The sequence below is a fragment of the Melanostigma gelatinosum genome (assembly GCF_949748355.1).
Source record: "Melanostigma gelatinosum genome assembly, chromosome: 10".
NCBI classification, from domain to species: domain Eukaryota; kingdom Metazoa; phylum Chordata; class Actinopteri; order Perciformes; family Zoarcidae; genus Melanostigma; species Melanostigma gelatinosum.
Genome location: NC_136643.1, coordinates 9,504,020 through 9,522,554, shown reverse-complemented (window position 1 = coordinate 9,522,554; position 18,535 = coordinate 9,504,020).

Below are 18,535 nucleotides of genomic sequence, written 5' to 3'. Positions count from 1 at the left end.
AGCTTGCGGGTCGGCGCGGCTTTGCAGCGGGCGCTGTGTGTCGCGCGGCGTTGAGCTGGCGCTGTTTCGGTCCGTCGTGGCGTGGCTCTGGAGCAAACGCAGACGTGAACTATCCTCGCTGCAGGGAGGACAGTTTAACTTCGGCTGAGACGACGTGGTCCGTAGGTCTCCCGGTAATCATCGGTCAGGAGAGGAGCGAGGCTTCGTCGGCTCCTCTGTGCCGGTTTGTGTGCACCAAAAGAAAAAGAAACAAAAAGCGGAGCACGGATCGCTGATGCAGATTCGTTATCGCGGGCTGTTTCGTCCAGCGAAATGGCTCGTGACCTGACAGGGTTTGGTGAGGGTTTGAGGGGCTTCCTCGTGGCCTGGACGGGGGTGTCCGAGCGAAGAGAGCGTTTGCGTGCTCCCTAACTCAACCGAGGTCGAAGGGGGAAAGCCGAGAAGTGTGAACCTGCAGACAGTTTTGTAGAACAGGGGTTGAACCACAGGGGGTCCCGGAGCCCCTTGGCCTTCGGCCAATGAGATGACTTCAGGACCCATAGTTTTGGGGGGGGGGGGGGGGGGGGAATTCACACCCTAGTGTGACATTCCACCCCGAGGAGCTGGCTCTCATCAAAACTACAGGTCAGGATGAGACCTGTGCTTGAAACAGTGAAGGCCTGATTCTCTTTGTCCACAGCACATGTTTAAGCCATATGGTCAGCCTCCAACAGCTGAATGACATAACTTTACAGCGCCTACCAACCACAATGTCGTAGGAGAAAAACGCCAACCCTCAGATTCCCCATCAGATTAACACTTGTTTGCACTGTCCGCTTATTTGCCATAGTTTGTACTGTTTGCGCTGGGAGCCACATGCTCAGCTGCTGCCATATTGAGAGGCATTAAGAGGTAATAAAAATGCTCTCAAATTCGTTTGTAGCACCTTTAAACTGTTTTGTTATCAGACACGTTTTTTTTAAATCTCCACCATAATTTCAAATAATGTTTTTTGGGGATTTGATCAATGTTTGGCTGCATAATGCATGATGACTGTCCAACCAGAGAGCCCTATCTCCTAAAAATGACGTTCCCCCTGTTAGATCCTGGGGTACTTCTGGCCCGATACGGGGCTACTTACTGACTCAGCTCTCTATTAAAAGATTGTCGAGCTGGTGTTCTTGCGAGGGAACTCGCCTGGCTCTTCTAACTGCCGTTACTCCCGACGTCTACCCTGCTTCCTCCGGTCTGAGTGCACTCGGTCGAGGGGCCACCAGTCGCGTCGGTTATGGCAGCTTCCCTCTTCTGGATCCGTGCTCTTGGTAAATGCCAGGTTAGGTTTTAACGGCTAGGATTACTTCTAAAACCGTAAGGGATTGTTAAGTGGATTCGGTCTCTAGGATAACCTTACAGAACTCAGTTGTTAGACATACAATGGATTTAACTTTTTACTGCCACGAGGAACTTTTACTACCTAAGCAAATAAATGCACTTGAGAATTTTACTTTAAATGCAGATTAGATATTTATTGCAGGTTATATTTAGTTAGTTTGCAAGGGTTAAGCTACAGCTCACATAAAATGTTACTACACTTGATTCGTTACTTTAATTCTCAGGTTATACTCATTGGTTTTTAGATGCCGAGACGGCTCGGTTGGAGCTGGATTTCCAAAGGTGCGATGAAAAAGTTATTTTGGAGTTGTTAGGAGCGATGGTCTGGCCGGACCCTCGGACTCCTCCTGCTCTTTGCAGCGGAGTTTGGCCAACAGTCCGCAAGGCTCTGTACAAAGTCTTTCTAGGGCGGCGGCGTTCCTCCGTTGTTCAGTTGTTAAAGTCGAGCAGTGGGGAGAGGAAAATCTCCGTCTTCCAATTCTTTGTCCACGGACAGCGGTCTTCTTTCCGTGAACCGAGACGAAGTCCTCAAATACTTAAGTTGCAATCATCCGTATCTTCTTCTCAGAGCGTCTGGACAGCTCGTGTAGAAATCCCAGTTTGGGGCTTGCAAGCGTCTCCTTTTATCCTTGATTTGGGCCATCTGTTCTCCCCCCACCTATCCTGAACACATGATCTTCACCCCACCTTTTTATGTGTGCGTTTGTCTCCGGAAAGCACCAGACCTTTCTCTCGCGGGAGTATGAGTCATCTTCTTGCAGCAGAATTCCATGTCTCATGACTGTTTTTCCGACCCACACCCAAAAACATCTGTTGCTGACTCACTCGGTCTGCTGACACACCCTATGACACACTTTTTCCACATCTCAGCTCCGGTACACAGAACATTATTATAATCAGTTTTTACATTTGTTAAATCACTCTATGCATTAAACATTTGTTATATAATGATAATAAACCTTATCTTTCGAATACACTTTAACTATTGATTTCTGAGTATATGCTTCGTGCTTTTATATCCTGTCTTTCCCCTGAACGTGTATGCATGTATCCAAGGCGGCTCAACTCTTCTTGACACCCCGAAACTAAAATGCATTCTCAATTACGTTTGACCATAAACGTATTTTCTCCCTGAAACATATTTTCTCCCCGATTACGTTTGTGTTTGACGTATTACAAATACGTTCTAATCAACATATCTTTGCCATACTCTACTCTTTATTATTTTTATGTGATCTGCCTTGCCTTTATTTACAAACCCTAACCCTGTCCTTACTCTTACCCTAACCATAACCACGTCCCCCCGTGCGTGGATCAGCGCATTTCTGCCGGAGACAGGCAGCGTGTTGCGGTAGTATTCTGACCGCATAATAGGGAAGAGAAGCGGTGGTGGAGAGGGTTAAAAAGGTTAGTGTCAAAATGTTGATTTGAAACGTATTTTGTAATACGTCAAACACAAACATAATCAGGGAGAAAATACATTTATGGTCAAACGTAATTGAGAATGCATTTTAGTTTCGGGAGAACGTCATTTTTAGGATACAGGGTTGTTCTAGAGCAGCGGTTCCCAAACTTTTTAGGCCGCGCACCCCCTTCTACAGCCCGACTGGGTTCGCGCACCCCCCCCCCCCCCCCCCTTAATAAAAAAAATAAAAAAAGAAGCAACAGAGCCTTTTAAGCCTTCATAGCCGCATAAGAATCGGACCAATGAGAGAACAGTTTGCTCGCGCGTGGCATTTGTTTACAAGATTTAGTCCGCTGTTAAATGTTGCAGTGTGAACACAAACCGAACAAAGGAGCAACTGCAACAAAGCAAACGAACTGAAGGTGTGAAAACGCCCTGAAACACTGCAACAAAGTTTCAATAACTTTCAGTGACACAAGGCGTCACTTTTAAAGAGCAATCAGGATGCGAGCACACACGCACAGGCTCAGAGGCAGATTATCACATTTAATTTACAATTAATGAGCGACTAATGCAGCCAGGATGTCTTCGGACAAAGCATCGATGCGGCGCGACACAGTGTTGTTGGACACCGGGATCATGCATAACTTTTTTGCTTCTTTCTCCCCAATCATACATTCCACCATCTCTCTGGCAGCTGGCAAGCTCACGTCTTCGGCGATTGTGTGCGGTAGCCCCTTTCTCGCTATTCTGTAACCAGATATGAAGTCCGTAGTGCGTCATTTATAGACCCAACACATGAATGAGACTCCAGTTGTTTTGGCTGTTTTGTAACTCCTCCAATTTCGATATAAAGAATGTAAGGGGCTTTTGACTTGCACTGGCATGCTTGGTGTTCAGGTGGCGACGTAAATAAGAGCTTCAGACTGTTAGCCAGAACCTCGCTGCACACCACGCACTGTGGCTTTGGGGAATCTGCGTTGCCAATCCAAGTGAAGCCCAGACACAGATACTTTTCATCATATTTCCTCTTTTTTTTCCCAGTCTGATGCTCACTCTCGTTTCCTCTTTTTCACCTTGACTCCGCGATGGGCCGATGTGCTCCCGATTTGTCTGTGCTGCACCTCTCCGTTCCCCTCGCCTCCGATTCCTCTCTCTCTCTCTGTCCCTCTCCTCTTTTACGACTGATAGCTTCAGATGTCCCACCTGACAGTTTTTAAATTAAAATTACATTTTTTTTAAATATTTAATATTATTACACCATCAGACCGCCATTACACCTTTCCTCTCGCGCACCCCCTAGAGGCAGCTCGCGCACCCCCAGGGGTGCGCGCACCCCACTTTGGGAATCCCTGTTCTAGAGCACACCTTGACATTGATCAGACCAGTTTCATCCAACCACGGTCATCATAGATTCATTCAGCAACATAGTACTTCCTGTCAAATGCATGTTGGCCTTGGGTAGTTTGCACATACCGAAGTATTGGTTTTTTTCATGGTTCTCTCGCTGAGTTACTTTTACAAAATGTTTCAGCTGTTGTCAGGGTGATATGGTCTGTACGGTTTTCTGGTAACTTTATTTTTAAGTGGGTTTGTAGAATACAGTTAGTAGTCTGTGCATGCATGTTTTCCTACAGCAAATCTGTTGTGAATAGAAAGTGGTAACTGCTAAATTAGTTCAAGCTTTTGTGTGTGCGGGACGAGATAAACAACTACCTCAGGATTGCTACACATGATAAAGTTATCAGAAACATGATTGTGCATGAAACCTTATTCAAATATCAAGTTCTTTCCAGCATGACATTCAATTCTGCACTAGAGGATGATCTTCTTACCTTGCACGGCAGCTGGATTCTTGCAAGACCACATGGAAATCAATCTCAGGCTTTAGTAATGCGTTTGTGTCCGATCGTTTGGCCCAATCAGTGTCCTGTGACGAACTACTGGCAGCTACGGGCGTGGTTTCGGTGTTTGAGACCAATCCTAGTGCTGGAATGCTGAACAGGAACGGCCAAAAAGAGCAGTGGGATTCGCATTAACTCAGAGGTGACTGTTCGTTCAAAACAACAATGGTGGTTCCTGACGAGGTTAGCGTAGATGCTGCGTTAGCGTAGATGCTGCAATAGCATCAGTTGTATCAGAAGTGGAAGGTATTTCTTCATTGAAAGATGAGCAAAGAACGGCACTGAGGGCTTTTCTCAATGGAAAGGAGTTTTATTGACACATGGTTCATCCAATCACCTGCCACCATATTTCTGTGTGCCCTTTTCTAAATAGTTTTCAACAAACCATTTGGCATATCAGGATAGATCTTCACAACACAGAACCATTCACACGCCTTTAAATAGCAGGTAAAATACAATATTAAATCAAAACAGCCTGTAGAGTTTGATGTTGATCTTGAAGTCGCTGCTTACTCTGCTGGCTGTCAGTCTTCTGTCGAGGTCACATATGACATATCAGAATAAATGCACACTTTTGTCATGAAAGCCTGCAGTTATTTTGAAATGTGACATAAGGTGCTGAATGTGTGTGCTTGTTTCTATCTGTATCTGTGTATGCTAGTGATCATATATAAAGTGTGTATGTGTATTTATCTCCATGTCAGCAAAATCAAGTTTCCAGCTCAACACTGGTGCATATTGATTAGGAGTGCCCTTACACGCAACACTCTCTGACATTCAGCAGAACTGCAGTTGACTTCTGTTCCCGACCCATGCCCATTGACCATAAGGCACAAAAGAACATTGGATGTAGACAGTATTGAATGCTGTCATAATTACAGTCTGTAAAATATTTTAACTCGATAAATGAATGGATGGTTGTGTGGCACCTGTGATTGGGGACTCCAGGTCGATTTGAAGTCACATTGACCAGGGATAATCTGTTGATCATTTCCAATAGACAGTGTTGGGTAATAGCGCATAACTTATGCAACAGCGATAATAATAAACACAGAACAATATGTATTTAAAATTGATCAAAGGAAAATTAAAGGCTTTTAAGAAGACAACTGCCACCACTATAAGCTACGCATTTTATTTTGTGGTCATTAGGTTGCCCTAGTTAGTGTAAATTAAAATAGATTCATTCAATGTTAAATAATATGCGCTATACTTGTAAGCTTATATTGCGGAGTTGTGAGGTCACTGTATGTAGGTCAAAAACTCCAAGCAGGGCTTTCCGTCGCCTGTTCGCACGATAGAAACAGATACAGTGGCCCTGAAAGAAACACTTGCTGAAACCACCAGATTAGGGCGGAAACTGCCATCTTAGAGTAGGAGAAGAGTTCTCTTTATCTATTCACACAGACACTTCGAAATAGCTTAGAACTGCACCCTTTTCCGGCACCTTAAGTGTTAACAATATGCAGACACACTGACGTTCCAGAGAAGGCGGTCCCGGACGTGAGCCAGTGTGGGCGGAGATGCCCAGTGCTCCAACAGGCTGTCTGAAAGCTAGAAACAGATCCGCCTCCAACTTTGCTTTAACCAATAGGCTTCCATCAGAAGAACCTTTAACACGCATGCGCACTCTGTCTAAGCGCCTTTTAGCTTTTCATTCGCTCCTACAGAGTGAACTTTTCTAGGTCCGTGCACGTTTAACTGCTGGACATAATACTTCTGTTACAAATAAACCTTATTGCTTGCATTGAGCTAAACGACTCGACCTAAGTCTGTTCACCTGAGTTTTCTCCTCAACATGAGTTTTATTCTCAACATTAGAGCAATTCATGTCACAATAATGCTAAAGTTAGTTGTTATTTTGGGGGTTCTCTTGAATCTTTAAAGAATTATTTGCCACTTCCATTGTCCCTTAACGGTCTATTAATAGCCTCGGCTACTATGTATATATATTCAAATTGAAAACATGTATTCACAAATATTAAATAAACTGTATTTAACATTCTTAACATTCATAAATGAATATGGCAGCAAACAACTATTTGCTATGTGAAGATATAGTGGAGTAATGTATACCTGAGCAGAGTCACTCCCCCTCTTTGTGTGTTGTTATCCTAGCTTCTTGCTTTGTTGACATAGCCTGGCTGGCCGCACTTGTCTGGTAATGCATGTTAGCTTGCCCCTCTGGCTAGCTTGCAGCCGCTGCTCTGCACTGGTCTCTGTCAGCGGTTACAGCTGATGAAGCAGTCCCAACCGACAGCATCGTCACAGAACCGTAGCTGCCACCCTCTGGTTGCCCCTCAGGTTTACACTGTTAGTAGTATTACAATATTGTAGAACAAACATCATCACAGAATTAAAGAACAAACAACAGAAGAAATTGTCTACTTGTCCCAAATGTCTCAAGGCTGCTGGTAGGAATATTAACATAGAATCTCCTCATATAGAATTTGCCCTGAAAACTCAAATGTGTATTGTCTTTGTGTGTTTGTTCGTTTCCATTATCCAACAGTGGACATTAGCGTTGTTATACATTCACCACCAATGGACCAGCAAGCCAACAGGGGACTTTTCGGAGGCCCATTGTAGGTCATGTTTTTTTCACATGCGAAAGTGATGTTTAAGACCTTCTAGGGACTTTGTTTGAATTTCAGCCATGCGGTGACCTACAGGTATGCGGGTTCATACTCAGCACTGCCCCTGCAGGCTGGAGTAGGGATTTTAACTACTCACTAACACAAATTGTTATTTCACGCTCCTCCATAGTGTGTATGCAAGGCAGGCTGTCCGGTTTCCTGAATAACAGGACACAAACAAAGGCTCATAGATGACGAGACAACAGAATGATTTCATGATTTATTAGGAAAATGGCTCACAGGCTGAGAGTCTAAATGCAGGCAGTTATTAATGGCAGGTATGTCAGGTAACACTTAGCAGGTAAATCCAAAACACTGGATGAACAGGCTGGAACTCAAAGCACAGAGTACAACAAACAATAACGAACTGGCACAAGTGGACGAAATACACAAGGACAAGAGGGTGATAACCAGGGACAGGTGACAGCAGGAATAATGAGGGACAGTTGAAACAATCAGGTCAGAGCAGACAATCACACAGACGGGAAAACACACAAAGGCAGGAAGTGAAGTAGTCTTCAAAAGAATATGGGAGGCCTATTTTACTGGCTACATAGGAACCAGTCTCCTGAAGCATGATTTGTTATTCTATTTTTGTAAAAAAAATAAAAGGGTCGGCAGTTAGATAATTTATTTTCATTTAAATACTTCACTCATAACACATCTACCATCAGACTTTTACAAGACCATTTTCAGTCTGCAGAGTTTCAGTATTGATACTCCAGCATGGATAAATAAAGAAGCATATAGCATGTATTCTTTTGAGAAAATAACGATAAACATATTTATCTACAATCATTACATCTTTGAAAGGTGCACTCAGTAAAGTGCAGATCTCTGCCAGGTGTGTCTATAACGACTACTGCTGTCATGTTTGATTGAATGATTACAAACCACACTTGGCTAACCCACCATCCCGACTGTAAGTGTATCAAACGTGTTTTTACCAAACAGATATGATCTAATTTTAATCTGTGCAGGCACGCTTCTAAGGTCCTTCTCACAGGCGTAACCGTGACTTAAAGTGCTTATTTAGGATTCAAGTCAATTGTTGCGACAATAAGCATTGCAAAAGTGAGGTTGATGTGTAAGAAAAAAGCGCAATATATATACACATGTATTTTCATACAGCAACCCAGGGAAAGCAAAACGTGCTGCTTCCTCGCTTAGTTCAGGGACCTGCTTGTAATCTAACAGACTCTCCTTTCACTTCTTCCCAGCAGATGTGAAGCAAGACCTGGGAACTTCTTGGAATTGAGGAGGAGTCTTTTTGTGGTAACATGCTTTTACTTTACTTACTGTCCTGCAACAACATGGCCAAGAAAGCACATATGTTTTCCAGATGTTTCTGTGGTCAAGGCAAAATGAGGAGCAAAGTAGTGCAAAACAAATTGCACATTTTTTGAAACATTTGAATGGCTTTGCCTTAACCTGTCTGAAGCACACTGAATTTCAACACACATTGAGTCACATTCCTGGCCTGAAGTCTAGTTGTTCCAAATCCCAGAGCAGAAACAAGGTAAGATGATAACTTTCATGGAAACGTAAAATCTTTGAGGATCCGGCAGACTTTTTTACGCTTGAACCGACCCGTTTGTGTTACCGGGGTGAGATTAGTCACTCCAAGGTGGCACAAACTGGACTGTTTGTAAATCCGGAGCGCTGTTGGAATATACCGGACTAAAGCCATCGGAATATATAGGAGAGCGTATCCACTTTCACCTGGGTAACCGACCCATCTACCTAGAAGTTCACCCACCTCACGATTGGCCACTACACCACTGGATGTAGGCCCTATATATAGTTACCCTGTGTATCCTATCCACATCACTATAGTAAATGCCCTTTTCCACAGTGTCTGCTGCCGGAAAGAGTTCATGATGGAGGATATTTATAGCTCTGCTGACAAAAGAAGAATCAATGAGTGATTATGTGGATATCGTGCAGCAATTATTATCACCCCTAGGGCATCCCAAACTACGTATTCATGAATGCCGTCACAATACACACTTATTTTTATTTTTTTTGCAGTAAAACAGAACACGCTCAAAAACAGTTGAGTGGTAGGAGGATTCTCTCAATAAAAGCAAAAGAAAGATACATTTGATGTGGTGCAGCAATCAATGCATGTATTCCACTGTTTTTCATCATTGAAACTGCCTTGGAACCTGAAGACCACTGGGGCCCTTGTGGGACCCAGCAGGCCCAGCCATTAGCCTTTTGCATGGAGTCCTTTGAAAGGCTTTGCTCAGTCCCTCCCAAAAAAACAACCAACAATGGCAGACTTCTTCCCCTCCCTCCTGGGTGCTGATTTCACATTTGCGTCTATTATGCATGAATGTCAATGGATGCAATAAATCAATGCAAAACAGAATAATAAATCATGTATTCCACAGGTTCTTCCTGCCTTCAGCTAGGCAGGAGAGATAATTGAATGCCACAGCCTAGTTGGCAAACAAGTTATGCTGGGAAGGCAGGCCTGATAGTTTGCAGTGAAGAAACATGGATGTTTCCTTTTCAGATTCTCCACACTGATGGTTTTGTACAATTGCAACTAGTGTGCTAATTAAGGCTCAGACCAGATTAATGAAATAGCCATTGAATTATAATGGGATGTGCATTGTAAACATTCTAAATAATTTACACATTTACATGCTTATTTCACTACATTACCTTGCTGTTAGGATCTAGTTCACCAGTGATGGTTTGTGTAACAATGGCAGCACTGGGGACCGTGAGTGAGTATTGGAGTACATGTAGCCTAACGTCAGTTAAAAAGAGTTCGCTGCCTCCACAGATATATTTCGCTAGCTAGCTAGAAAGCAAGCTGGCATGAGCTTCAGTGCAGCTAAAACCATAGATTCCCGGGTTGGTGTCTGGTTCACGAGTAAATGTATGACGTAATTCCAATTTACTCCCGTTTAAAACTTTAACAACAGACCGTCATGTACATCAATAAAGCCAGCTAGATTACTAGTCCACTAGTTACTTACCATATAGGTGAATGGAGCCAAATTTAGATCGTTATGCGATTTTTTTAAGTAGGTGACAATTCAAGTAGCTGATTAGCTGGAAATGTTGGTTGCCCTCCACATAGTATTACATATGCTACATATACATACATAGACAAACATTTACTTACATTTCAACACATTTCAAAGTCAGTGAGGATCAGTTTGTCAACTTGTAATCTGGATCATTCTGATCCAGATCCAGAGTTTTGAATTACCGCCCCCAGATGATAAGGGCGTTGGTGTGTGACAGGTTCCGAGCTCACATCTGTTTCACTGAGAGGCAGAAAACAGAAGAAAGGGAGATGGAGGGGAGTGAGTGGAGGATGAGCTGGAATGGGGGTGCAGGAGAAGAGACACCCAGCGGCTGTCTGCTGGTATCATGGGAGTGCAACAAAGTGCAGCACGGCCCTCCAGCTGGAGGTTAGAAAGAAGCATCTATGTTTGTGAGTATGCACTTTTGTGTGTCACACATTTGTCTTTGAGTGTGTAAGTTGATTGTCCATTGATGGCCGCATGTGGGAGTGTGTGCGTATAGAGTAGGTGATGTATGTGTGAGAGTGTGTGTGTGTGTGTGTAAGAGAGACACATCACGAGGGGTGGCAGATGTGGGCTACAAATGAGGCCACTGACTGACGGCTAGTCTTTGTGGCCAAGCTTGCCCCAATTTATCCTTTCTCCGTCTCCCAGACTTCAAACTCTTCACTTTGATGGACAATATGTCCTACTTCCCCGCAACACTCGACTGCTGTATAATTAAATGTCAAATAACTGCTACCCCTCACTCGGATCGAAAATGTATTATTTGTGGCAAATAGAGCACTAAATCAGAGATGGAGAAATGTCTGACTTATTTGCAGCGTCTGTGCTTCTGCATTGATTGAAATATTGAGGACAATTGGATTGCTGCAAACCCTTGTTGCAATGTTATTGTCTGTTCAAATTCTAAATCAAAGCTTAAACTTTGGTTGCTAGCAGGCAACGTCAAGCAGCTGTCTATAATGTATGGCTTCAGTATTTCACATCTAAAGGAACATTTTGAAAGAGAGTTTATTTTTCTGACCACAAACTACAGGGCTTGTACAGATATATATTGGCAAGTGCAGTTGCCAGTAGAAACAATATATTATCTGACTGCTATTTAACTACTAAAAGTCTATAAAGACAACACTGCAATGTAAAGCAAGCATTTCTGGTTTTGTTGTCAGCACCTTTTTTTTTTTTTACAATAGCCACCATTTGTTGATGTGACAAGTAACATCATTGCTCTCCACACATATGTCCTGAATCTAACACGTTAGTATATTTTATTACTTTATTCAAGAAGGCAGTCAAATTTGTCTTTTTCAAGAGGGATGTGTGAAAAGTTAGCATCAACAAGTTGGAGACAGACATTGTTTTACACTGGGGGAGTTGAAAGTGCAAGGTACAATATACCACTGGAGCGCTTTTGTAAAGCAAAATGTCCAATCCATGGTGTCTATTGTAACAGTGTCTAGGGTGACAAAGCATTGACAGTTACTTTACACATATCAATAAACATGAAATATTGTTTGCAGCTTGAATCATAGTCATGTCAAGTACAGCAGAGGAGCAGCATAACATGACAGCTCACAGACCTTGGAGAATCGTATGTTATCAGTCCGCCATCAAAAACAGGCAGTTCCCTACCACCGTTTTGATATGCTGTGTATGAGAACATTAAGAAGATGGCATAGAAATGTAATTAAATCACTCATCTTGTTTCCAAAAGAGTAGCACGCATCATAAAGTAAAGTATTGATCTGTCAGGTAGTACCCTTGGTGTTCTTGAAATAACACTACTTAAAGTTATTCTCCTTTCTTTCAATTATTTGATTCTTCACACATCTCTTACCTTTTATTCTAAGGGCTAACTTCCATCTTTAAAACGCATCACTATCGTCCAAAAATAGCCTTGCAGATGTTTCTTCTTATCAGATGTAAAGACTGTTGCCATAGTGCCTACAAATTCTGTTTTAATGGCTAATTCAACATCTGGCCAAGGGACAACAGTTGTGCATTTTGGCACATTTACTGTGATGTTGATCAATGTGCATTGTCCCTAAAAGTAAATACAATTAATACATATGCAAAATACGGCAGGCATTTGTATGCAGGAACTGAACATGCAGTTGAAGGATGATAGTCACAGAAATTCCACATTCAGCTCTGTTCTAGTCAAAGGGACCTAAGCACATTTCCACACAGTGAGCAGCATCCCCTCCACACACACAAGCCACAGCTCAATCGAGTGGAGGAAATGGCATGCGTTCCGTGTCTAATTGAAAGTAAGCAGATGGCTGCGGCCTTTCATAAAGGGGTACTCAACATCAGGTGCTGAGACGTTTTGAAGAAAACCACGTCAGGGGCGGGAAGAGAAATGTGAACAAATCTCGGTTCCGTTAGATCAGACACAGGCAGGCCCGCACCCGAGAGGGAGCCCTCTAATCGATACTAAAACAGTGAGAACAAGTCCGGGGCTAAGACACAAGAGAGCGATAATGAGAAGGGAGAGAGAAAGTGGGAATGGGTGGGGAGAGACTGAGGAGGGATCAGTGAGGAAGAAGAGTGAACGAGATTAGAGATAGAAGAGTGGGTGAGTGTAAGAAATTTGAGCAGAGAACTGTATGTTCAGTAGATATAATAAAAGTGTTTAATAATTCATAATTAAGAATTCATAATTAGTCATAACCATAAGTGTATTGGGAATGCATAATTAAGATAAACATAAAGTGTTGTAGGATTAGTAGCTAATAAGACATGAAACTTCTGCCAAGTTGCAGAAGTTTAGCTTTTATACTGAAAGATTACCATAGAAGGGATTAAGCCATAACTGACAGAATTTGAATGTGTTAGCTGCTCAGGGAGAGAGAGATGTGGAGACAGGCATTTACAGAAGTGCATAGAGAAGTTAGCCAATAGAAATTGAGATAGACGGAAGGGGAGGAGTCACGAACGAATATGTGGGCGGGGATAGAAGTGTTTTTCTGCCTCTTTTTAGCGTGTGGTTCCCTGGGACGGCTGTGTCCTGGGACCAGAGGTAGTTTTTTCCAAAGTGGGTTAATATTGTAATATTTCATAGGAGTATGTACTCCAATGTTTAACTGTAATCGTACTTGCATCAGTGGGATTAAATCCTTTTAACTGTAAACCAGTTTTGGTAGCGTTATTATTGCAGCGTGTGAACTGCACGAAGCAGCTGGACACACGTGTGGTCTGGCCTCCTCCACGTTGGGGTGAGTTTCATCCTCAACATGAGGCAGAAAAGAGAATAAAAATTCAGGCGTTTGGCTGGGGCTCTGCCTTTAAGCAGCACAGTTGAAGATTCAGTATCTAGCAATGTGACGGTTCTTAACAGCGCTAAAAAAAAGTGTTCAATTTGCCCGGAGATGTGTGACATCATCAGAGCTAAACTGCAGTGAGTGGATGAAGAGAGAGCATGTGGTAGTATAAGTTAGCCTTTGGACATTTCTTGTAAGTGTAAATATATAAGTATCAATTCAGATTCAGTCCCTTTCTAATTGCAGAAAATACATGTTTCAAGGGCTGGGATGACAAATTATCTTGCATTACAGTGTAGTAAACAACTGGTTACTGATACAGACAACTACAGGTTAAGCTCCAGTGCCCTCTCCACTCTTTCCCCTGGAAGCCTGAGCAAGTTTGGCCTTTGATCGTTATTTGGTCTTATATCTAAGTTGGCTGCTGTGGTGAGGTAGTTCTTGGAGCAGTACACAGTTTATTAGATTTTGCAGGAAGTAGCACTCTCCTCTTCCTGAAAAATGAGGATTCAATTGTCCTGCAGGAAAGGCTGAATTTCCCCTCAATTGATGTGGTTACACAGCTAGGAGTACACAGCGTGCCTGGCACAATGCACCCGGTATCACTATGGATGGGTCCCTTATGGGCGAGCTAATGTGGCTTCTTATCAACATTTGATCCAAATTACATCATGTTCTTTTAATGAGGTTGCAATTCAGCTTGGGGGGGGGGGTGTTTCCCAGCGATTGGAAAAACAAGTCAGAGTCAGATGTGTGTGATGTACAGTGTGTAAATGTATGTTAGTGTATAAGCAAATGTATGTTAGTCTATGGGCAAATGTATGTGTGCATTTTTTTTAGTTCTCTTTGTTACAAATCTCCCAACCAACAGATGTTGGTTGAAGGGTTGAGATTTGGAAGATGTGCCCGTCAGCTCCTCTGTACAGCTCTGCAACCTAGTTACCCATAACACCCTTCTCTTCATAGATGTTTACGTGTACCTTCAGAGAACCATAATTCCCCCATTAGTCTGTCCCGTACTCACACATACACACGCTGCACTTTTGTAGACATAACCTATAGTGCATTTAAATATTTTTTTAAAAAGGAGTCATATATCATTTATTTTATTTACCCCCACTAAGTGCATCATCGAGCCTCATTTAGCCTCTGTAGAAAGACACATGGTTGGACGATCACACCGTGCCAACAGTGGGCCATTCATCCTTCGAGAGGATTTATGCCTGAAGCTTTTTGGCTGCACTTTGGATTGGAGATAAAGAATTGGCTGCTGAAGGGAGTGCGTTCAGTAAACATAAAAAAAAAACGAGAAAGCAGATTTGGGATTCAATGTGTAACACCATGTTCTGAAAACACAGCTCAACTTCAAAAAGGTCTGCGTTGTGCATGGTTTGCAGGTGTGCATGTATGCGCGCGCATGCCTGTGGGTGTGCATACATGAATCCGGGCCATTTGTTCGTACATATTTAGTTGTGTACTAAAATATGTTGGAGCATTATCATTCAGCAACACCTTTTCATCCCACTTGACAGACTAGCGAAATAGTGCAGTGCCCTGGAGCACAAAATGCATTAGGAATGCATACTAGTGACAATTAATTAGCTATAAATGACTTTGAATCAATATACCCTCCATTAAACAGACCTTATGCACCAGCTGTACATTAGCAGTGCCTTCAGAATGAGCATATTTCATTTGAAAAATATGTCACATAACTCTACTTGTGAGCCACCCACTCAACGAGACAGAGAACCATGCATATGTTCACCAGTTGCTGTGATGCTAAGCCATACCTGCCAAATGCAGATTTCTAAAAATGAAGTGCACAACACACACCCACACCCACACACACAGACTGCCTTATAACATTCTCTGCAAAGCCCCTCACAGTCCAAGCTCAATATAATGACTCCCATCTCGGGATAAACATCCCCCAGTACAGCAGATGGCAATGATTTGCATGTAAAACAACAGCCTTATCTGCTGCTCACTGCTAGAGGAGAGATGAGTTCAAATTGGTTTCCCCTTCTCATCAGCCATTGCACGAAGGGACAATACACATCTGTTACTGACCTGCAAGCCTGCTAATGAGGAGGAGGCGATGGACATGTATCTCAACGCTGGACCGAGAAAATTATGCGTGTGTGTGGGAGTGTTTTACACGTCTTGTGGGGACATAAATCTGATTACCTAGTCACATTGTGGGAGCTCGCGTTTTGGGGGGACAAAATGGAGACACATCCTAACAACCTAAATCATTAAATTTTAGGGTGAAGACTTGGTTTAGGCTTAGGCTAAGGTTAGTTTTAGGGTAAGGGTTCAAATTAGGCTTGAAGCGGTTGTTGTTCGGGTTCGTCTCCAGGAAATCTAATGTCCTGTAATGTTGTTATAAGTCATGAAACATGAAAGCTGTTGTCCAGAGGAATTCTGAGTGGAGAAGCTACCTCAGTTTTAATGTCACACAGTCTAAGTTTTGAATTGTTGACATGGAGAGTGCACTGGTACATTACAAAGCATACACAGTGTGTTAGAAACAGCACTGAGGTCAACATCAATCATTGTCTCTGGCTTTAAAGCTGCATTAATCGGCTTGTTTTTAGTACTTCGGGAGATCAATATTATGTAAAAAACACAGACATATCATGTGGCGAACGTGCTGGCAAACACTTCGAGCAGACACAAATAAACATTATCCTTCATTTGGAATTGTGTTTTTGACAACCTGACATCTTTATTTTAAGTTGAATGTTTATTCTCTATTAAGCTCCATTTTGCTCTCCACTAACTCCTGGGCCAAGAAGCAATTTTTCGAACGCAGGAAACTTACTTTCATTTTGTGCAAAGGAACGCTTGTTTAATTTGACTTCCTCAGTCATTGTTCCTGGCGCCAAAAAGCTTGCTCTGGGGGTAATACTTGACAAAGACACATTTGGTCAACTGAGAACCAAACTGTGTGAAAAACACTTTTTGTTACTCCGAACTCGTCCAATACCGTACCTTGGTCGGTAGCCCCACGCCTCAAACTATGACGCACTAGGTAGCCCTTTGGTGTCAGTTTCTGCTCCTTACATGCATAGTTTCTTTTCAAAATTCCGTATTCACAGGTAACGTACAGTTTAACGTCAATTTTAAGTTTCAGATACGCAACAAAACAACTTGGTTAACACTTACCAAGAAAAGATTGTGGTTTGGGTAAAATAGGTATATTTGTTTCGTAAAATAAGAACGCTTGTTGTGTTAAGTAGGTTACGTTTCAAAACTTCAGTAAAATAAGTCAGCGTTGACTTGGTTTCACATCGTGCTGAACCAGCGGTCTCATGAGTGAAAGTCCTGTGCTCCTTTTAGCCATCCAAGCTGCTACCAAAGCACGGTGGTGAAGCAGGGCATGTGTCAAGTGCTGCCACTGTCGCCTCTAGCTTTGTCCTATCTGCTCTTTGGTGCTGTGCTGTGCGGTTGATTCATTTTTACTGCTGAAAACAGCTGCATGCTGCTGCTATAAATGAGTGTGATGAGAGAAGAGTCAGCTGGCCAGAAAACCAAAAAGATTGAGTCGCTCCGACAAGCTCAGAGGACTGAAGAGTTATATTTCTGTCCTCGGGATATCACTACGAGCGGCCTCTTTGGCAACGCACATAATTATCCATGATCCATTGTTGGTATAAAGATATGCTATTTACAGTGGTTTTAGCTCATTCCCTCTCCTCTGCGGTCACAGTGAGCATAAATAAGCAGAAGAGGCGGGTAGCAGTCATCCAACAGCACCCACAGCCACCAAACACTGTTAGTTCATGTGCTCTCTGTCAGAATAAAACCACACATGCATGCACACACACACACACACACACACACACACACACACACACACACACACACACACACACACACATCCTAACACCAAAAGGTCAGAGAGGTTGTTGTTTTCATCTTGAGTGATGTCAATCCTCTATCACCCTGAGCCATTTCGAAAGTGTTGTGATACTGTGACTCTCTGTTTTAGTGACACTTTGGTCCCGAAAGAGCCCTCAGGCTCTCAGGCTGAAAATGTATCTCTCTGTATTCAACCTACAGCTTGCCAGGACAGTTCTGTCTGGAGGCACTTATGGGGCAGAGTATGGGACGTCTTTCCTTCTTATTTCCCTCTCTATGCCTTTCTCTATGTTTTTGTATTTATCTTTACAACCACAGATACATGTTCCACTTCTAACACAACTATAATTGATCTTTAAAATATAATTCAGGGTAAGACCTTGTTATGTAAATGTGAAGTGAAAAAACAACAAACACAAAACCTAGAAGTACACTCAGTAGAGTGCAGATCTCAGCCAGGTGTGTCTCCCTCTCACCTCCAAAACAAAGACGAGTTGAATTTTGCTCAATGGTCCCTCTGGGATAATAAAATCAGAGCTATATTCATCTTACATCGTGCCTAACTTTAGTGGATCATGACATATCAGGTGTGGAATTAATCTGCACATTTTCCAGTTCAAATGAGACAAAACCTTTGTATATATGTCAGTTTTTGAGCCACCACAAAGGCCAAAATGTGGCTTGCAACAGACTAGGTAAGGCTTGTTTTTAGCCTAGTCGACTTCCGGAAAATTCCTTTTTGCAATTGAAGCATTTCTTACATCACTTTTGGTTTAAGGGAGTGAACAGTCAGCAGTCAAAGGATGATAAAAACAGTCAGTAGATTATGTTTTGAAAAAGTGTGAATCACCGCAACCATGAGAGGCCCTTGAGCATGCTGTCATAAATGAGCAAACAAAAGAAAACATTAAGCTGATGGGTCTGGTAGTATTCTAGAGTAGCTGTGGACAGACAGAAAGACACACACACACAAAGCGAATGCATGACCTCCCCACAGGTTGACGCCCATCAGTAATAGAATCATGGAATTTTTTTCAGA